Source organism: Schistocerca gregaria, chromosome 6, assembly GCF_023897955.1.
Source record: "Schistocerca gregaria isolate iqSchGreg1 chromosome 6, iqSchGreg1.2, whole genome shotgun sequence".
Taxonomy (NCBI): domain Eukaryota; kingdom Metazoa; phylum Arthropoda; class Insecta; order Orthoptera; family Acrididae; genus Schistocerca; species Schistocerca gregaria.
In genome coordinates, this window is record NC_064925.1 from 88,576,971 (window position 1) to 88,600,442 (window position 23,472).

Below are 23,472 nucleotides of genomic sequence, written 5' to 3' on the forward strand. Positions count from 1 at the left end.
TGTCTTGTATTTGTGAGCTACTGTATAACAGCAATGTGGTCCACATACCCCACTGAACGCGGTGGAGCTATAAGTACCGTTGCTTACTTGTTTCCCGTGCGAAGTCAGATGTTCTATAGACTAAATCAGGTTCCCGTAATTCAATTTTCTTTTTCAGTGCTCGTTAATAATCGTTGCGTAAATTGTTCCTTTCCTGTCCAGGTAATATTCTACAATTTTTGCACTCGGATCAACTTACTGATTAAATTTCTACATCTACATCTACATTTATACTCCGCAAGCCACCCAACGATGTGTGGCGGAGGGCACTTTACGTGCCACTGTCATTACCTCCCTTTTCTGTTCCTGTCACGTATGGTTCGTGGGAAGAACGACTGCCGGAAAGCCTCCGTGCGCGCTCGAATCTCTCTAATTTTACATTCGTGATCTCCTCGGGAGGTATAAGTAGGGGGAAGCAATATATTCGATACCTCATCCAGAAACGCACTCTCTCGAAACCTGGACAGCAAGCTACACCGCCATACAGAGTTCCTCTCTTACAGAGTCTGCCACTTGAGTTTGCTAAACATCTCTTACCAAATAACCCTGTGACGAAACGCGCCGCTCTTCTTTGGATCTTCTCTATCTCCTCCATCAACCCGATCTGGTACGGATCCCACACTGATGACCAATACTCAAGTATAGGTCGAACGAGTGTTTTGGAAGCCACCTCCTTTGTTGATGGACTACATTTTCTAAGTACTCTCCCAATGAATCTCAACCTGGTACCCGCCTTACCAACAATTAACTTTATATGATCATTCCACTTCAAATCGTTCCGCACGCATACTCCCAGATATTTTACAGAAGTAACTGCTACCAGTGTTTGTTCCGCTATCATATAATCATACAATAAAGGATCCATCTTTCTATGTGTTTATGGGTCTAAACATTGTATTTAATAGGGAATTTATAATTGAGGGCATATTTCGTACTTATTTTTATAGATAATCCGTCTTCAAAGCATATCAGGAAACCTAGAATTATATGAATGATTCTCATCAGAAACTCAGGCCCAATATTTTCCATCTTGCTAATGGGATATAAGGTAAACTAACGATTTTAATCAGATGAAGTTTAACAACGACTCAATGCTGATGGACTTATTAGTACTTGTTGCCATCAATTTAGAGTTGGTTAGAGATTGAGGACCAGTCCGGAACGGACACGAGAGCTGAATCAGACTGTGATCTCGTTGAAGGGAATGTACTCTGGAAGATGTCCTTGGAACTCTGTCGGCGTAACAGCAGCGTAATAGCGCTCTCGTCCCACAATGATAGCATCAACGCGAGAACACCTCTGTGCTCTGACAAATGGTCCAGCCGCCTTGTTCTCCGTCCCTGCTATGGACGGATATACTGCTGTGTCGGTGTCGGGATGAATGCTGCCATACTTTTTTTGTGCCACCGTTATAATAACTCGCATCGTTCATATGGCAGCTGCCCTGTTGTCCATGGATGTTCTGAGCCCAGAGTATAGCACTTAGATAGCACTTAGACACTTTCCCCGGCGCTGTGTTCCAATCTCTTGGCAGACTCCTTTCTACAATAAAGCACAAATTATGCGGATTTCAAAAAAATGGCTCTGAGCACTATGGGACTCAACTGCTGTGGTCATTAGTCCCCTAGAACTTAGAACTACTTAAACCGAACTAACCTAAGGACATCACACACATCCATGCCCGAGGCAGGATTCGAACCTGCGACCGTGCGGATTTCATATAGTATGTATGTTAATTATGTGATTCGCGATCTGTCTTCCTAGACCTCTACTAAAGATGCCACATCCTCCTCACCTGTCCCTAAACTGCGTGCCACAACACAGTTACAAACAACACAACAACCATAAAATAAATAAACACCCGCACCACATACTAAGACCGTAGTAACAAGGTAATGTCGCTTGGGAGGAGAAGGCTCGAAGAACTTTTATTCCGAGGCGCCTCCTCCACAATGACATACTGCATAGTGTTTAAAACATACTGCACACAAGCAGTAATGTATTGTTCGTCTTATTGTGTGCAAACAGAAGTTCTACTCAAAGCTACAATCAATGAATTTCACATATCAGAAATGAATTAAGTTATTTAAGGAATAATGCATTCAAGTAGCAATGAACTATATTCTATTTCAACTAACAAGTTACAAACATAAGTGTGTTTCTCTTGTGAAGCGAAAATTCGTGTATTCCATGTATGAAGTTCTCAATCAGCATTTAGTCAGTATAATCTATGCAAACATACAGTAGCGCAAACCGTTTCAGATGAGAATAGTTCGAGGTTGTACCGAGACCTTCTCATCTCAAATAGATACAAATAGGCCATTATTAATCAACACGCTACTTAGACTGTATTACTCATCCAAATACAGCATATCACTTCTCTCCAGATATTACAAATTATTCTTAACCACGCTCATTGTGTTACTTTTTTTTTCTTTGACATTTGCAATGTATAAATTATATTCTCATCAACTAGGTAGTATCAAATTATATGGAACCATTTTAACAGTTGTTAAGCATTCAATTCGCTGTCACCTCAGAGAAATCTTCATATATTACGTTCTTTATATTATTTAAAAAGAAGCATTAACAACTGTATATCAATAAGATTGTAACAACGATAATTCTTTGCTATTAGATTCAGAAGCATACGACCCACCTTACATTTCAAGGCGGTGGGTTACTATGTACTGTTAATGAAACAAATAAATAGATGTCCTTAAACAACCAAAACTGCAAAATCGTTTCACCAGACAAACCTTCGAAAGAGTCCATGGACACACTGGCAGGGTTATAGATCCACACATTAAAAAACAAGAATTAATAACTTTACTTGTAGTAATTACTCACAACATTGCCTGTGAAAAATATCTAAACAAACTATAATAGAGCACAAACAATGTATAAAAGAGCACAGATGTGCAGGTAGGGTCAACAGTCTACCCATGTCAGTATTCGCCACTCATCTAACCAATAATAAACACGCATTGGACATCACTGAAAATGACACGCATTTTGCATTATTCTTACAAAGCCAATAAGATGAACCTCCTTGAGGAACTATGAACATCCGTCCCTACAGTCTGAACAAGGAAGTGTATTTTCTTCTCGAAAATTTCGAAGATGTTGTAAATACACTTCAATGCAAACCTTTAATTACAGAAGATTAGCGCGAGCTTAGAAATAATATTACATAATTAGAACTTCATTCTTCTCGACCAGTAACTCACCCAACCTTCTTGAAAGTATTCAACTTCAAACTCAACGTTAACGAGGTCGTATCGCCACAAGTACTCATTAATGCTGTACGATGGTATAATTTTTCACATACATTCAGCGGTGTATGTGGATATTTTCTCCAAAGTGTGTTGAAAAATTAGGTAGTAGTAAAGAAGTAATAGATTAGAGCGTCCATGACAGATGCAGAAATTTTACTGCACGAATAGTGAAAACGTAGTAAGATAAACTTTTTTCCTTTCATTATTGTGTGGGGGAACGGGAGAGGGGCGTACCTCGTACGACTACTAGCCATTTTGTTTTCTATTCCACTCGCATATGAGGCGATGTAAAAACGATTATGTGCCACTCTATGAGCCGTAATATCCCTTATCTTCGTGGTACTTAAGCGAAATGTGCGTTGGCGGCAGTAGAATCTTTCTGCAGTCGGCTTCAGATGAATGGCAGTTCCCTACATTTTCTCAATAGCGTCTCGTGAAACGGAAGTGTCTTCGCTCCAGGAATTCTCATTTTAGTTCACGAAAGTATGTTGGAAGTTGTCGAGTGTTCTCATTCTCTAATAACGGTCGATATAGCATGGGTAATGTCCGTCCCATGTGTTACGCTGCCACCGGACACATAAATAGTTTCTAGCTTTGCTATTTGACTTATTGTGTAAAACTACTACTTACGATTACTCTTCTTAATGAACAGGTTATGACAGCATCTCGATTGTGACTCTTCAAGCTTTACTGGTGGATGGTTCAAATTGCTCTGAGCACTATGGGACTTAACATCTGAGGTCATCAGTCCCCTAGAACTTAGAACTACTTAAACCTAACTAACCTATGGACATCACACACATCCATTCCCGAGGCAGGATTCGAACCTGCGACTGAAGCGCCTAGAAACGCTCGGCCACAGTTCCCCGGTCGATATGTTGTAAATAGTCTTCACGGGTTTGCCGCCGAATGTGCAAATTCCACGTTATTTCCTAGGAGCAACTGTCCGACATCTTCAGGTGGTTCAAACTTTCTGCCGTATTTTGGTACCATGTCGTCAAGAATCGGAAGAGTCTTTGGAAGATATGACAGTGAGTGAACGTTTCGACGTTTAGACCGCACGGCCAATCGGGCGGGCCTACTTAACATTACTTAACTGGTAGAGTTTCCCAACTGGACTAATTTCAGAGCGGAACTACTGCCGAAGATCTTGTTAACATGCGACTGCCGACGATTTATGAGAGTCTGGACTTCCAGCGGCATCTTGTTCTGGAGAGGACACGCCCTCCACTTCCAGCCGGTGGAGCGCGGAGGGCGCCGGCGTGTGACGTATCACCGCCGGTCACACGTGGCCGCTCCAGCACAACGCCCCTCCTGGAAACTCTATGATGCAGCTGCTATCAGTTCTTCCAGGTGGGGCGCCAACGTGCGGCGTGCAGCCCCACCAGCGCCTAACCAATTCACGGGACTGAGAGGTGGCGTAAGTCTTATTAACAGCTGTTGTTATCCAGTCGAATAATGCAAAGTATGATATTTGATATGACGATTTTAATGGTGTAAAATGTACTCGAGCGTTCTTTAATGTTGAAGTATTATGGTTGTTGTAAAAGGAAAAGATCTCGAAATGTGTATTGGGCGGATCTGATGCGCCAGGGTTTTGCTGGATAGAATGGAGTGTTACTTGTTGGGTATATGGCGCCGCTGTTACATGCAATTTATCAACTCTGTTACATGTCTGCTTCATAAGTGCTTACCACTTGACACGTCTCGAAAGCTTCGTGTTCAGATATCGCATTTAGGACGTCATAATAAGGACTTAGCATTAGAGTGTCTTCCTGTGCACACATCTGTTTTCATCTACATCTACATACATACTCCGCAATTCACCATACGGTGCGTGGCGGAGGATACCTCGTACCACAACTAGCATCTTCTCTTCCCGTTCCACTCCAAAACGGAAAGAGGGAAAAATGACTGCCTATATCTCTCCGTACGAGCCCTAATCTCTCTTATCTTATCTTTGTGGTCTTTCCGCGAGATATAAGCTGGCGGCAGTAAAACTGTACTGCAGTCAGGCCCAAATGCTAGTTCTCTAAATTTCCTCAGTAGCGATTCACGAAAAGATCGCCTCCTTTCCTCTAGAGACTCCCACCCGAGTTCCTGAAGCATTTCCGTAACACTCGCGTGATGATCAAACCTACCAGTTACAAATCTAGCAGCCCGTCTCTGAATTGCTTCTATGTCCTCCCTCAATCCGACCTGATAGGGATCCCAAACGCTCGAGCAGTACTCAAGAATAGGGCGTATTAGTTTTTTATAAGCGGTCTCCTATACAGATGAACCACACCTTCCCAATAATTCTAACAATGAACCGATGACGACTATCCGCCTTCCCCACAACTGCCATTACATGATTGTCCCACTTCATATCGCTCTGCAGTGTTACGCCCAAATATGTAATCGACGTGACTGTGTCAAACTTTACACTACTAATGGAGTATTCAAACATTACAGGATTCTTTTTCCTATTCATCTGCATTAATTTACATTTATCTATATTTAGAGTTAGCTGCCCTTCTTTACACAAATCACAAATCCTGTCCAAGTCATCTTGTATTCTCCCACAGTCACTCAACGACGACACCTTACCGTACACCATAGCATCATCAGCAAACAGCCGCACATTGCTATCCACCCTATCCAAAAGATCATTTATGTAGATAGAAAACAACAGCGGACCTACCACACTTCCCTGGTGCACTCCAGATGATACCTTCACCTCCGATGAACACTCACCATCGAGGACAACGTACTGGGTTCTATTACTTAAAAAATCTTTTCCGACACCTGTCTAGAAATGTCATCCGGTGACCAGTTTACAGTTGTAGGGTGCCTATATGAACAATAATTTTATCTTGGAATTCTTCCATTTGGTCCGTGTTTGAATATAAAAGCAGTAATATCAGAAACTGATTTCGTCTTCATGCAAAACATCTTGTTATGCGTTTATTTCTTTATTCTCCCAAAGTACTTTCGGTGACAAATATCACCATAATCAGTGGTTTTTTAACCTAAAACATGCAGAAAATAGAATGGTTATACAAACATAGTAGCACATTATTACATTTTTATTATTCGCTTTTTGAAATATAGTTTTCTATGGATACTTTCATAACTACCTTATTTAGTGTATGTTGCAGCATGTTTTAAGAATTATTGTTATGGTTTGCGACACATTTTCTGTGCGGTTTTGTTCTGTTGCCGTTTATTACTCAGCGAACACATTTGTCACCGAAACTAGCTTGGGAGAATAAAGAAATAAACGAATAATAAGGTGTTTTGCATTAAGGCGGACTCAGATTCTGATATTACTGTTTTTGCCCATATCAAGCGTTAGAGGGACAACAAAAATTTGATTTTCAGTATGGATACCGAAGTCAGAAACTATGTATGTGCTTTGAAGCAGCGTAATGCATGGCGCGGTAATAATCCAGACTTCTTGGTTTTTCATTCTGGCCCAATATTATTAGTCCTTAATAGTTTTCATTTATTTTCTCCTTATCGATGGATCACTATGCTATGATTCGTGTATCCACTAATCCACTATATCGGAATCCGGCTGTTTTATTCTATGACATACCGCCTTTTAGCGGTTTCTTTTTTCTGACGGACAACGAATGTTGGGTAAAAAGTTTCCGAGCTTTCCGCCTCTAATGTTTTAGTCATGTCAGTACTAACATTCTGATACCCTCATATAAAAGTTCTTAATACTTTTCAAAAATTTTAAAATCTTAAACTAATTTACCATACCAGTGTATATCTCAGGGCTGTTATTCTTCAGGATGTATTTTTATACAGACGTTCACCTGAAGATGTGGCTTTCGAGGCCCCGAAGCCAGTGGTTATCCAATAATAAAGGACTCAATACATCTGAAGCGGTTTATTAACACCCAATATGACTGCTGAGGACTGTTGTTATCCTACCTACAACGCTCTTTGCGCACCCAGACTGTATTCGTTCAGTATCTGATGACGAGAGAACTTAGCGGCCTCCAACAAACTTTACACATATTCTCAGATCTTTTCAAAACATTTTTTCGCTGACATCCCTCATAAAAATAATGAAAGAGACGACGATTTTACACATCTTCTAGAAACGCCAGAAGTTTATCGCTTACTACGTATTAGCTGTTAATGCAGTAAAACTTCAACATCAGTCATGGCGTTTTAATTTACTACTTCTCTACCACTAACTCTATTCACAAAGTATTTTGGAGATAGTAATCACATATTCCACTGAATGTATCTCTAATAATAATAATGTCGTGTGACAAGGGCCTCCCGTCGGGTAGACCGCTCGCCTGGTGCAAGTCTTTCGATTTGACGCCACGTCGGCGACTTGCGCGTCGATAGGAATGAAATTAAGATGATTAGGACATCACAACATCCATTCCCTGAGCGGAGAAGATATCCGACCCAGCCGCGATTCGAACCCGGGCCCTTAGGAAAAAGGTCTGTCGCGCTGACCACTCAGCTACCGTGGGCGGACGAATGTATCTCTAAAACTGTATCACTGTACGACACATAGTCGTAGTGCACGAAAAACTAGATATTTTGTACTGTTTACAGAATCGCGAGGGGGGCCGGGCTTAATTTTCTTTTCCTATGAGCAAGTGTTCAAATGGTTCAAATGGCTCTGAGCACTATGAAACTCAACTTCTGAGGTCATCAGTCCCCTAGAACTTAGAATTATTTAAACATAACTAACTTAAGGACATCACACACATCCATGCCCGAGGCAAGATTCGAACCTGCGACCGTAGTGCCTAGAACCACACGGCCACTCCGGCCGGCTACTAGCAAGTGTTTTCAGATAGTTTTTTTTCTAACAGTTGAATTCTTTTCCTTTTCTTATGGAATGTTTCTCATGTAAAATACTGAAAATTAGAGTCAAGCATTTCTTCTAGGACACACACACACACAAACACACACAAACAGAGGGACGTGTTAATATACTGGGTGCCTGCAAAAATGTAACAGAACGTAGAGAACGCTGCACCGAACAAGTTGAGGTGGGAACCTGGGGTCAGATAAGCCAGCTCAAGGAGATGTGGAAGTTAACTTGTCTACCACTTTGTCTAGAATTACTACTTTCAAGCTTATTTAGAGCTAACATGCGTACAAGTTTACATGCACTGTACGAGAACGAGCCTAATTACCACGAAGTCATGATGCAGGTTTCGTTTAGTTTACTTGTGCCTCTGTTGTATTTATATTGTCCCATGACAGAATGTGCTATGAATCAACGACAGCTCTATTCATTACTCAGTGCTATTCAGTGACGCACAGTACACTACGGTGGACCAGTACCGGTACGGTATTTCGTGGTCGCTGGATTGAAAAGGGAGGTCCTATTCCATGGTCTGCGAGGTGACCTGACCTTGTCTGATTATTTCCTTTGAGGGTATCTACAGTCACTTCTGTATGAGACCCCAGTAGATACGGACATGGAATTAGTTGCCAGAATTGAGGCTGCCTGTGATGAGATTCGAAACACACCATAGCTATTTGTCACGGTGCGACAGAATCTTGTTCGACAAAGGCATGCTTGCATTGAAGTTGATGGTCATCAGTTTCAACACATTTTTCAAGATACAGCGAAATGGTACCTTCATTGTGTCAGTGATGATATTTGTAGCTAACTAATGCAAATAAAAAAGTATACGGTAACCTGATTTTATTCGTTTTATCTCCTTAGGCTGGTTTCTCTGGCTCCAGGTTCCCTACCTCTAATTGTTCACTGGAGCCCTATGTCCTGTTAAATTTTTGCACGTTCCTACTGAAACATCCTGTATAAGGTGTGCCCAGATGTAAAGGAGACTGCAGTAGTACGTAAATAAATTTTAATAATAGTTTTATATTTATAGAGCATGTGGAGCAATAGAGCTACTCATATCTGGGCCTCGATTTTAGTCATACGTCTCTGTTCCTGTAAGAGACTCACAGTATACAGGCGAGTACAGGAAGCAGACGACAGCGGTGACGTATGGAAGTGTGGATGGGACCGGGGTGCGTGCCCGGGCGACCGTAGCGATCAACGCGACCAATCGCGTCAAGCAGCCCGGCACAAATTTACATTGTCACCAATGAAAATGAGAATGATTCTCGTATGTATGTAACACGTAGTTTCCCACTGACACACCGATCCCGGCGCACATGAAGGGAGTGGATCGCTTAAGTGTAAAAACGACGGGTCTGAACACGGATCCAGTTTTCCACTTTCCTATTGAAGGTGAACCTCTGACCTCAGAGATTGCGGAAGGGCCGGAAGGTAAGCGAGTCAGATGGGGAGCTGTAGGGGCTGTAAGGAGGACGTTCGAGGACCTCCCATCGACATTCTCGAACAGTATACCTATGTGGATAGGATTGATGACCTGCAGCCGTCTAGAACGAAATTAGAATGGTATTAATACCTTCAGCCGCTGACGGGCGTTGATATATATAGCAATGGGGACAGGTTGTGTGCCCCAACTGGAACTGGAACCCGGAATGTCTTGCTTACATGGCAGGAAGGCGTGCGCGAGATAGACCCTGCAGTAGTACTATGCTCTGTGCCCTCGGTGGCTCAGATGGATAGAGCGTCTGCCATGTAAGCAGGAGATCCCGGGTTCGAGTCCCGGTCGGGGCACACATTTTCACCTTTCCCCGTTGATATATATTAACGCCCGTCAGCAGCTGAAGGTATTAATATAACTCTAATTTCATTCTCGAGCGGGGTCGAGGGCATTCTTGACCACACATCCAGCCTACCACGCCCGGGTTCCCGGGTTCGATTCCCGGCGGGGTCAGGGATTTTCTCTGCCTCGTGATGACTGGGTGTTGTGTGATGTACCTAGGTTAGTTAGGTGTAAGTAGTTCTAAGTTCTAGGGGACTGATGACACCATAGATGTTAAGTCCCATAGTGCTCAGAGCCAATAGCAATCCCGCCTAATAACGTTGGCACCAATGGAATATTGTGCACCGTGCGAGACAATGCTCTCCCTACACCTCTTTCGTCTTGCGATAAATGCGTGAAGCAAACTCCCCCTTATGCGCAACGAAACTGGATACTCGTTCTTTGTGCTGACAAGGAGGGTCCATCATGCAACGAACTGCGGAAACAACTCTCCAGAAGTGGGCAAATTTCTGAGAGGCTGTTAACACCGCTTGTGCTACTGGGAATACTACCACACCATCTCCTACATCTCCTACGGTAAACACGTTCACCCACTTGGTATACATACAAAGTCGCTAAAGTCAAGGTCTGCTTATACTATACCACCTAACAAAAAGAGTGAAGCACACAGAAGGGAGTGATGGAGGGAAATTAAATTCCACGTATTCAGTCATTACAAAGCCGAGACAATTTTACAAACAACTTGGCAGTATAGCCCATATATCAGCTTAACAGTGTACTTCTTAGAGTTTGGATGCACTCACAGTTGCGGTTGGGAAGGGTGTGTCCTCTCCTGAGGCAAGCTGTCACATAACGTTTGTAACTGGTCCTTTACCAGTCTAAAATAATTTACAATTTTTTCATGGCAAAACTTTCAATATTCTGGATACTGGGCAGAGTTGACATCCGAGCTGACACATGGTAGCAGGGACAGATCTGGGGGGAGTTGCTGGTCACGAGAGTATCTCACCATCACGGAGACATTTCGAACAGACACGTTCCACGTTTGGACAAGCGTTGTCCTGTTGAAAAATGAGACCAGGGTACTGTCGCGTGAGAGATAACACACTAGGACGCATGATGTCCGTGACACACCGTTGTACAGTCAGAGTTCCCTCATTCGCTACCAGCTGTTACCGGAAGTTATACCAGGATGGCTCACCACAACGTGATGTAGGAGTAACACCGTTTTGCCTCTCCAAAACATTGGAAGAGTGGGACCTCTTCTCACGTAGCCGCCACAATGAGCGACTATGGTTATCCAGGGGAGTGCAGAACCACAAAAAAGTAGTTCAAATGGCTCTGAGCACTATGGGGCTTAACTTCTGAGGTCATCAGTCCCCTAGAACTTAGAACTATTTAAACCTAACTAACCTACACATCCATTCCCGAGGCAGGATTCCAACCTGCGACCGCAGCGGTCGCGCGGCTCCAGACTGTAGCGCCTAGAACCGCTAGGCGCAGAACCACAGTCCATAATTCAGCAGAATGCAACGCGATCGATCAGCAGTCAGTTTCCCCAGTCAGGGTAGCGATCAAGATGCAGGCTTCTGTGTTGTAGTATTAACAGCAGCTGCCCATGGGGCGGTAACGCCCTAGTCCGACTGCTTTTAGTCTCCGACCGATAGTGCAGGATGACACAGAATGTTTCACAGAGTTCCATTGCTTGTTCTCGGATAGCAGGCATAGATGCGAAGGGCTATTGCCAGCTTGTTGCACAATACAGTGACCCTTCGTTGTGGTCATGAGACGGGGTCGATCGGTGACTTCACAACTGGTATGCCCGCCCTCCCGTAACCGCACAGTCCAGCACTGGGCCACTGTCACACCGAACGCCCACAAATCTGGATATTGTACGATTCAACCAGCTGTTCAAATGGTGGCCCACAATGAGCCCACTTTCAAGCTCTGCCGGTTGCTGTACCGTAGAGTGACACATTTGTGATTGCCAGCGTCTTTGACACTTGATGGTGGCGCCATCCTGGGTCGGAAACTGGGGCTAGAGGTGCAGCCTGTCTGTCAGTGTGAGTCGACACGAGGAGACGTCTGGCTGCTTCTGGGCACTCTCAGTATAGACTGCGTGCTAATGTTTCTAGCTAAAGAGACTCAGCAGACTTTTGGACACATCAATGGTTCAAATGGCTCTTAGCACCATGGAACTTAACACCTATGGTCACCAGTCCCCTAGAACTCAGAACTACTTAAACATAACTAACCTAAGGACATCACACAACACCCAGTCATCACGAGGCAGAGAAAATCCCTGACCCCGCCGGGAATCGAACCCGGGAACCGGACACATCAGTGTTTATCCAGATTTCACGATCCTGTACGCATATGGACTAAACTAAACTAAACTCCTCCCGAACAGGCCATGTAGGCCCAACGGTACCGACCGGCCGCCGAGTCATCCTCAGCCCAAAAGTGTCAGTGGATGCGGATATGGAGGGGCATGTGGTCAGCTCACCGCTCTCCCGGCCGTATGTCAGTTTCCGAGACCGAAGCCGCTACTTCTCAATCAAGTAGTTCCTCTGTTTGCCTCACAAGGGCTGAGTGCACCCTGCTTGCCAACAGCGCTCGGCAGACCGGATGGTCATCCATCCGAGTGCTAAGCCAGCCCGACACCTCTAAACATCGGTGATCTGACGGGAACCGGTGTTACCATTGCGACAAGGCCGTTGGCGTATGCATGTGGAGGTGTTGTGCAACTGTGGTCTGAGGCGGAGATTTTTGGATCCTGTATGGCAGTTGTATGCTGGGTGATCGGAGAACAGCAAAAAATTGAGGAGATAGTCGTGTCTTCTACGCCTGTATTTCTGCTGTATAATGCGTTCTTACACTACTAGTTGCACAGCCTGTTGCGTATACTAGTGGTGGCAAATCAGTACTCTGCCATCATTTTGCTGCTAACGGTTGTAATTACATCACATAATTGTCTCTCTTAGAAGTAGTAGTAATTTGTAAGTTAGAGCTGGCCGCTGGAGCAGCGGTTCTAGGTGCTTAAGTCCGGAACTGGGCTGCTGCTACGGTCGCAGGTTCGAATACTGCTTCGGGCATGGATATGTGTGATGTCCTTAAGTTAGTTAGGTTTAACTAAAAGGTTCGCAGGAGAGCTTCTGTAAAGTTTGGAAGGTAGGACGCGAGTTACTGGCAGAAGTAGAGCTGTGAGGACGGGCGTGAGTCGTGCTTGGGTAGCTCAGTCGGTAAAGCACTTACCCGCGAAAGACAGAGGTCCCGAATTCGAGTCTCGGTCCGGCACACAGTTTTAATCTGCCAGGAAGTTTCATATCAGCGCACACTCCGTTGCAGAGTGAAAATCTCATTCTAGGTTTAAGTAGTTCTAAGTCTAGGGGACTGATGACCTCAGATGTTGAGTCCCATAGTGCTTAGAGCCATTTGAACCATTTGTACGTTAGATCGACCTCTTTCTCATTTCGCCTTAACCTTTCTGATTATGCCAGCCGCGGTGGTCTAGCGGTTAAGGCGCTCAGTCCGGAACAGCGTGACCGCTACGGTCGCAGGTTCGAATCCTGCCTCGGGCATGGATGTGTGTGATGTCCTTAGGTTAGTTAGGTTTAAGTAGTTCTAAGTTCTAGGGGACTAATGATCACAGCAGTTGAGTCCCATAGTGCTCAGAGCCATTTGAACCATTTGAACCTTTTCTATTATATGTATGTCGTATGCCACGCCTGGACAGACGTATCTGGAACGAGATATTTCTGTGTGATATAAGCCGTGTGATTTTGAAGGTTCGCATTAGAATAACAGGCACAGAAATGTATTTAGAAACTAGTTTTAAGTATGCTGAAGAAGAATCCTTCCATTATGTGATAATAAAAAAAATTAAAAAAGCTGGGGTGGGGGGGGGGGGGTTGCGTTGTTGGATGTTTGAACTAGTTTTGTGTCCAAAGGTATATGAGACTTGTATAAAGTTCTACGGTTACATATCTGAATAAATTATAACGTGTGACCCCTCTCTTATTGATTTAAAAAGTTATCTGGAGGGCACTAGTTTCTCAATACATATTTGTTCCAAGAAAATAAGTATGACTTTTTTTTTAAGATTACTTGATCGAATGTCTGACATAATATAACGTTCGTGGATCTCCAGGGAATATTGTCAGTAATGCTAGTCCTCGCGGCGTTTGCCTCTGTACGAGGATGTTGCGTGGTGTTTGGGTACATAGAAGGTCTGAAACTACTGGAGCACCTGGGACGTCAACGAAGCGGCAGGCATGGACATAAACAGTAAAAAAAAATTTTTTTCTAGTCAAGCAATTTCAAGTAAATTTTAATTGTGTAAATGGTACCCAAAAAGGCAGATTGTGATTAACGGTTTTATAATTTCTAATCACTGACGAAAGTTTCGTTTCAATAAAACTTTGAAAGTGTAGTTCGCCTTTCTAACACCCAGTCCTCGCTCCATATTACCTTCTGGAATAACACTGGTACACGGCGTTTCCATGTCCTTCAAAGTCATTACTCAACACGTGACGTTGTTTACGCCTCCTGTATATATTACTACGCCTGATATCACGAAACGAATAGCTCCGTTAAGACTGGTATTCTGTAACTGCAAAAGATGAACGACACTGCTCGAAACCGATAAGTACTAAATACTAAAAACCGCTATTGACATACAGAAAATGTTTATTTCTCTAAATAAGGGTCATGGGTAACGCCCTATGACAAGTACATCCAGTTATGTTAAACATTTGTTGTGATTTAAATTTATTTATTGAACGGTGATATGAAATATTCACTCTATGAATTTTGTGATGACATACATGTCACATTTTGTTTTGTGGCAAAGCAAAAAATGTTCGATTTAATCCACTTGAAAATGACTAAACAGAAGAAACTGCAGTAGGCGACTTCATGAATGCACGGTTTTTTAACTCAATGGTGGCGATGATGTGTTTCACAAACACCCCAGAAATTTTTAGAATCACCCTCCTCTTATGCCTGTTCTCTGCTCAGCTCTGTACGCATTTTACAGTGCGAGGTAGTGCGGTGTTTGAGCCATTGGACCGCCTTCTGACGGATTGCAGTTCAAATCCCTGTTCGGACGCTCAGATTTAGCTTCATCAGTCGTTTCGCTAAATCGCTTAAGCCGAATGTCACGACCAACCGACGTAGCGAAGTGGTCAGCACAATGGAATGGCATTCGGGAGGACAACGGTTCAAATTCGCGTCCGGCCATCCAGATTTAGGTTTTCCGTGATTTATCTAAAGCACTTCAGCAAAATGCCGGGATGGTTTCTTTGAAAGCGCACAGCCGATTTCCTTTCCATCCTTGGAACTTTCCATGCTTGTGTTCCGACTTTAATGACATAGTTGTCTGTGAGTCGTTAAATTCTTTCCGAATGCCAGGATCATTTCTCTAAAAGAGGACAGCCTATTACCTTCCCCATCCTTTCCCAGTCAGAGTTTGTGTTCTGCTTCAAATGACTCGTCATCGACGGCTCATTCTCACTCTTATCCTACTTTTATATTGTCGTCAACTACCGTAGTACCTTACTTCGATCTTCTGTGATATAAGTGTGATGTAGTTCCCGATCCCGTTTATCACTTATCCCACTATACCCTATAATGTCTGTGCAAGAATTCTGTTTCAGTCGTTACGCTGCAACACGTACGGGAATTATCGACCTCTTGTGGAAGTGAGTTATTTGGTCGCCAGATGACGTTGCGAATGCTCCTAGAGCGTTTCTCCCGAGTTTAGACCATTCTCTGAACAGTCAATTCCATTTCATGAGGGCCATTTGGTCACATCTCCGGCTTCCGACTTTCGCTTGCTAAACTGTAAATGGCTATTACATTCTTTTTTTTGCGGGAACGAAGTCCAAATAATAAGTATGGAAGGCGCGAAGGGTTGATCCCTGCGTTCAAAACAACTCAAAATCTTCCTGTCCAGTTGTATGGAGCACTAACTGCATCGTTACGGTAGGGGAGACGTTCAGACACTCCACCTCGTCGTGCGCTGGTGAATCTGTTTGCCCGGATCCTGACGAACAGGTTCGGCCTTTTTTTAAACTGTCCTACGCAAACATAGAAATTTCCGCCGTCCATACAATTTTCACCACACTGTACAATCATTAGAGAAAACATTTTAGCCGTTTTTTTTCACCTGCAAAAATAAAAAAACGGATCAATGAATATTGTTCAACTAATGTGAAAACTTCAAGCGGATATGCCATCATTAAATGCAATATTGAGGTTATATACAAAATAGTTTCCATCCGTCAGCTGTTTCGAGCTCATCCCAGTGGTGTCAATCTGAAGTCATGAGATTACTAACTGCTGCATTTCTACATCCATTTCACTCCTTAACTATTTCATGTGCCTGGTACAAATAACAATACAGCCACACTGCTTTTTTATTTCAGCACCCTCTCTCTCGTTCTGTTTCACCTGTTCTTCTGGTTGCCTCCCACGAGGAGTGATCGATTGAGGCTCCTGGAGCTTTGACAGTGAAGCTGATTAAATGCTTTGAACTGGTCCGACCAGTAAGTCGCGAGTCCCCGCCCAACTTGGCGTCGTGCGGCGCTGGGGTCCCGGACCAGGCACCGTGTGCTGTCAGGTCTTATCCTCCTAAAACTGTTCTTGAGGCTGCAAAACAAAGGGGTCTTGTCCAAAGACCCCACAAGGAGTCCGTGGTGAGCATAGGGAGCATCCGAGTGCGTCTCTGTCCGTCCATGTAAGCGTAATAACCGAGAGCTATTTTGGTTCTGTACACCTACTGGTAATCCAAAGAAAACTTAATCTCTAGAAAAGCTTTTTCGAAATAGAAAACGTTATTGATACACTGACTGGAGATGCAATGGTGTTTCATGCAGTTACGCAGATAATCGCGATAGTGTTTTCGACTCCCGAACACCGGGCTGCCATGTATGATGTCTGCCTCAGCACACCGTCACAGTAGACAATCTATACTGGCGTAGAAAAAAGTCGAAACACCAAGACGTAGTTGTGCGACATAAACGAAAGTTTATCTCAAGGATGACGTCTGTTCAGATTTCGCACCAGTCGCATAAGAGGATGGTAATCAGGTTTGCTTTAAATACACCTTGTAATGGTCGTGAGCGTTAGCTAACTGTGGGATTGGATGTGGTGAGATGATATCAGTGAAGAACGTCTTTACGGTGAAAAATACGTCATTACCAACTCCTCACTTAGTTTGGACGAAATCGTGTAATAGGGTTACTACAGGCTGGACGTTCCTTCTGTGATATTTCAGATAGATTAGATAGGAATGTAGCCAGCCACTGTACACGATTTCTGGTAGAGGTGTCATCAGAATGTACGTTCGGAAGAAGACCGCGCTCTGGACGGGCATCTGGCACTACCGAGAGGGAAGACCATCGTGTTCGGCGTGTGGCTCTGTCGCATGGAACTGCATCTGCAGCAGCAATTTGAGCAACTGTTGGCATCACATTGACACAACGTACTGTTAAAATCTGTTACTTCAAGCACAGCTCTGAACGAGAGGCCCTGGAGTGTGCGTTCCACTGACCCAAAACCACCGCCATCTGTGACTTCAGTGATGTCAAACGATACCTCATTACAAGGCAGAGTGGAGGTCTGTTGTCTTTTCCGGCCGCGGTGGTCTCGCGGTTAAGGCGCTCAGTCCGGAACCGCGTGACTGCTACGGTCGCAGGTTCGAATCCTGCCTCGGGCATGGATGTGTGTGATGTCCTTAGGTTAGTTAGGTTTAAGTAGTTCTAAGTTCTAGGGGACTGATGACCACAGATGTTCAGTCCCATAGTGCTCAGAGCCATTTTTGTTTGTTGTCTTTTCCGATGAAAGCTGGTTCTACCTCGGTGCCAGTGATGGCCGAGTGTTGGTTAGGAGGCAACTAACCTGCGTACAGTTATGGTCTGGGGTTCGATTTCCAATGACAGCAGTAGTACTCTCGTGGCTATCCCACTCACCCTGCAGGAAATTTGTACTTCAGTCGAGTGATTCGCCCTGTTGTGCAGCATTCCAAGGGGTGTTTTCTAACAGGATAACAGTCCCCCAAAACTTCTGTTGTAACCCAACATGCTCTACGGAGTTCAACATGACGGCTTTGTTCAAATCCAAATGACTCTGAGAACTATGGGACTTAACTTCTGAGGTCATCAGTCCCCCTAGAAATTAGAACTACTTAAACCTAACTAACCTAACGACATCATCCACATCCATGCCCGAGGTAGGATTCGAACCTGCGACCGTAACGGTCGCGTGGCTCCACACTGTAGCGCATAGAGCCGCTCGGCCACTCCGGCCGGCACGGCTTTGTCTGTCTCCAGTGGAGCACATATGGGTCATCATCGCAAGACAACTCCAGTTTCACCCACAAACAGCATTAAACCGCCCTGTACGAGTATTGACCGACCAAGTGCAATGGGCTGAAATTCCATTCCACATACTGAAATCCGGCACCTGTACAACACAATGCATGCATGTTTACATGTTAGATTTAAGATTCTGTATGATACACCCGTTATTAATTTGCTAGCATTCCGCATTTGCAATGGTTTATCTCGCGCTTACATTAACCTGTATCTCACAATGTTAAAAACTTAAATATGTCACCTAGACAAATGTATTCCCGAAAATCCATTGTTCTGAATTAATTATTTTTTGATGTTGCTATGTCTTTACCGTCAGTTTAGATTACTAAACTGATAACAAGCTTCTTAGTTCTCGGATCTACTTGCAAATTGACTGGCTAACGGCTTCCAGGTGAAAAAAAATTGATTTCAAGTGTTTCATGTAACTATTAACCGAATTTAAAGATATAAACTGCAGTCATACTTTAATCATTAAGAACTGTAATACGTAAACACAGTAAGACAATATTACAGTTAACTGCGTATATTTCTTCAAGCAGAGTAGCACACCGCGCGCAAATAGCTAGACTATATTCGTTTAATATCTGAGCATGAGAGCACTTACTCACTTGCAACAATTTTTGCGGATAATTTTAAACCTTTTGGAAGCTTTTCCTCCGTCACAGCTCCACAAAATGATGACCGGAAAAAAATGTATCGCTTACTACATTACTGGCCATTAAAATTGCTACACTAAGAAGAAATGCAGATGATAAACGGGTATTCATTGGACAAATATATTATACTAGAACTGACATGTAATTACATTTTCACGCAATTTGGGTGTAGATCCTGAGAAACCAGTACCTAGAACAACTACCTCTGGCCGTAATAGCGGCCTTGATACGCCTGGGCGTTGAGTCAAACAGAGCTTGGATGGCATGTACAGGTACAGCTGTCCATGCAGCTTCAACACGATACCACAGTTCATCAAGAGTAGTGAATGGCGTATTGTGATGAGCCAGTTGCTCGGCCACCATCGACCAGACGTTTTCAATTGGTGAGAGATCTGGAGAATGTGCTGGCCAGGGCAGCAGTCGAACATTTTCTGTGCCCAGAAAGGCCCGTACAGGACCTGCAACATTGCATTATCCTGCTGAAATGTAAGGTTTCGTAGGGATCGAATGAAGGGTAGAGCCACGGGTCGTAACATATCTGAAATGTAACGTCCACTGTTCAAAGTGCCGTCAATGCGAACACGAGGTGACCGAGACGTGTAACCAACGGTACCTCATACCACCACGCCGGGTGATACCCCAGTATGGCGATGACAAATACACGCATCCAATGTGCGTTCACCGCGATGTCGCCAAACACGGATGCGACTATCATGATTTGTAAACAGAACTTGGATTCATCCGAAAATATGAAGTTTTGCCATTCGTACACCCAGGGTCGTCATTGAGTACACCATCGCAGGCGCTTCTGTCTGTGATGCAGCGTCAACGGTAACCGCGGCCATGATCTCCGAGGTGATAGTCCATGCTGCTGCAAACGTCGTCGAACTGTTCGTGCAGATGGTTGTTGTCTCGCAAACGTCCCCATCTGTTGGCACAGGGAACGAGACGTGGCTGCCTGATCCCTTACAGCCATGCGGATAAGATGCCTGTCATCTCGACTGCTAGTGATACGAGGCCCTTGGGATCCAGCATGGCGTTCCGTATTACCCTCCTGAACCCACCGATTCCATATTCTGCTAACAGTCATTGGATCTCGACCAGCGCGAGCAGCAATGTCGCGATACGATAGACCGCAATCGCGATAGGCTACAATCCGGCCTTTATCAAAGTCGAAAACGTGATGGTACCCATTTCTCCTCCTCACACGAGGCATCACAACACCGTTTGACCAGGCAACGCCGGTCAGCTGCTGTTTGTGTATGAGAAATCGGTTGGAAACTTTCCTCATGTCAGCAAGTTGTAGGTGTCGCCACCGGCGTCAACCTTGTGTGAATGCCCTGAAAGGATAATCATTTGATATCACAGCATCTTCTTCCTGTCGGTTAAATTTCGCGTCTGTAGCACGTCATTTTCAGGTGTATCAATTTTAATGGCCAGTAGTGTATGTTCCAAGAGGACAGGGCCTATGTTCACACAGCTAGCAACGTGTAAGAATGGTATTGTGAGCACGAGGATGAACTGTCCCGTCTCCCATACCCAGTCATCAGATCTGTTATTGAGCCTTTGTGATCTACTCTGGAGAGAAATGTGTTTGGCCGGCACCCACCTCTGTCATCGCTACTTCAAATGGTACTGTGTGAACTTACATGACGTCACTGTAATTCACCGCCGACGATCAGTTTCGCGAATCATGGATTAGAATCTGTAGCTCGCACGCTGGAAACCACGTGCAAAAATCTTGCCATAGATTATTATACCCACAGTGTCAGACTCTGAACTGAAAGTTCTACAATTCGATCCCTGGTTGCTCCTAGGATACTTGTGACGATTAACGTGACGTTTCTGCGTGGCAGTTGTTTATATGGATGAAAAAAATTGAGCATGTATACTTGGTCCTCAGCTCGGACAAAGTAAATGCCAATCCTCGGGTCGGACAAAGTAAAGGAAAGAGTACGGTGAAGCATGAATATTCGCACCTATCGGTATCCAACCTGAGCCGATAAAAGTATGAGCACCTAGGCGCTCGACAATTGCGTGTATGAGTGAGATCGGTGCTTGTGTTGCTAAATAGACTGTTCTACGGGGGGAGGGGGGGGGGGGGGTCGGGGAACCGAGACTAGCTTCCCATCTGATGGACTGATCACCATCAATAGCGCCTCGTGTCCTCACATCAGGGATCACTGTGGAGATGTTTGGGACTCGTCTAATGAAACTATAATCCACCATTTATTTTTCACATGTCAGCAAACTACTAGTGATGAAAAAACTATCACTAACTTCTACATTCGAATTCTCTAAATAAGTGCCGGCCGCGGTGGTCTCGCGGTTCTAGGCGCGCAGTCCGGAACCGTGCGACTGCTACGGTCGCAGGTTCGAATCCTGCCTCGGGCATGGATGTGTGTGATGTCCTTAGGTTAGTTAGGTTTAAGTAGTTCTAAGTTCTAGGGGACTAATGACCACAGCAGTTGAGTCCCATAGTGGTCAGAGCCATTTGACCATTTTTTTTTTTGCAAATAAGTGTTTATCAGCATCCTCCTCTATGATGACATATAAGGCGTCTGGACAGTTGTAGTTCGAACACTGACGAAAAAAATATCGCAGCATCAGAATCTAATTAATGTAGAGCAATGATATTTTTCAAATAAATTTGTCTGGGTAACATATTTAAGCGATTAATATTGCGTCATCACAGGTTAACGTAAGTCCGAGGTACGCCATTGCAAATCTGAAATTCTGACACATTAATAACCGTTGTAACCGCCACAATGTTGAATTTAAGCATTGTGTTTTACAGGTGCCGGATGTCAGTTTTTGCGTGGACACCTATGCCTACTGCATTTAGCCAAGACAGGGAAGAGTAATATTGTTTGTGGATGATGCTGGAGTTGTCGTCCGATGATATCCCATATGTGCTCGATTGGAGACAGATCTGGTGATCGAGCAGGCCAGGGCAACTTGCCGAAACTCTGTAGAGCATGTTGGATTACAACAGTGTATGTGGGTGAGGGTTATCCTATTGGAGGATACACCTTGGAATGCTGTTCATGAATGACATTACAACAGATAGAATCACCAGACTAACTGCTATGGTTGAAATTTTCAGCATTAGAATTGGGAGGAGGGAAAGCGATGATGTCTGGTTCATGATCACGAAGCTGCATTTCAGTGTGAAGGGTTTCTGCAAAGTGTAACGCATTCATAATAACGAACAGAGACTCCGCACACAGTAGCATGCCTAGAGCTTAAACAACTGACGAAAACAATCGTAACACCAAGAAGATGATTTGTGACATAAACAAAAGTTGGCAAGCGTACTTATACACTCCTGGAAATAGAAAAAAGAACACATTGACACCGGTGTGTCAGACCCACCATACTTGCTCCGGACACTGCGAGAGGGCTGTACAAGCAATGATCACACGCACGGGACAGCGGACACACCAGGAACCGCGGTGTTGGCCGTCGAATGGCGCTAGCTGCGCAGCATTTGTGCACCGCCGCCGTCAGTGTCAGCCAGTTTGCCGTGGCATACGGAGCTCCATCGCAGTCTTTAACACTGGTAGCATGCCGCGACAGCGTGGACGTGAACCGTATGTGCAGTTGACGGACTTTGAGCGAGGGCGTATAGTGGGCATGCGGGAGGCCGCGTGGACGTACCGCCGAATTGCTCAACACGTGGGGCGTGAGGTCTCCACAGTACATCGATGTTGTCGCCAGTGGTCGGCGGAAGGTGCACGTGCCCGTCGACCTGGGACCGGACCGCAGCGACGCACGGATGCACGCCAAGAGCGTAGGATCCTACGCAGTGCCGTAGGGGACCGCACCGCCACTTCCCAGCAAATTAGGGACACTGTTGCTCCTGGGGTATCGGCGAGGACCATTCGCAACCGTCTCCATGAAGCTGGGCTACGGTCCCGCACACCGTTAGGCCGTCTTCCGCTCACGCCCCAACATCGTGCAGCCCGCCTCCAGTGGTGTCGCGACAAGCGTGAATGGAGGGACGAATGGAGACGTGTCGTCTTCAGCGATGAGAGTCTCTTCTGCGTTGGTGCCAATGATGGTCGTATGCGTGTTTGGCGCCGTGCAGGTGAGCGCCACAATCAGGACTCATACGACCGAGGCACACAGGGACAACACCCAGCATCATGGTGTGGGGAGCGATCTCCTACACTGGCCGTACACCTCTGGTGATCGTCGAGGGGACACTGAATAGTGCACGGTACAACCAAACCGTCTTCGAACCCATCGTTCTACCATTCCTAGACCGGCAAGGGAACTTGCTGTTCCAACAGGACAATGCACGTCCGCATGTATCCCGTGCCACCCAACGTGCTCTAGAAGGTGTAAGTCAACTACCCTGGCCAGCAAGATCTCCGGATCTGTCCCCCATTGTGCATGTTTGGGACTGGATGAAGCGTCGTCTCACGCGGTCTGCACGTCCAGCACGAACGCTGGTCCAACTGAGGCGCCAGGTGGAAATGGCATGGCAAGCCGTTCCACA

At 44.9% G+C, this 23,472-nt stretch overlaps 1 protein-coding gene and 1 non-coding gene across 2 annotated transcripts in view; one reads left to right on the forward strand and one right to left on the reverse strand.

The window, feature by feature from the left end:
- Positions 1–23,472, reverse strand: part of LOC126277956 (uncharacterized) — a 564,263-nt gene that overhangs the window by 347,983 nt on the left and 192,808 nt on the right. The window lies entirely within an intron of this gene.
- Trnat-ugu (transfer RNA threonine (anticodon UGU)) lies at positions 9,871–9,945 on the forward strand. The gene has a single exon. It is a non-coding gene; the product is annotated as a tRNA-Thr (tRNA).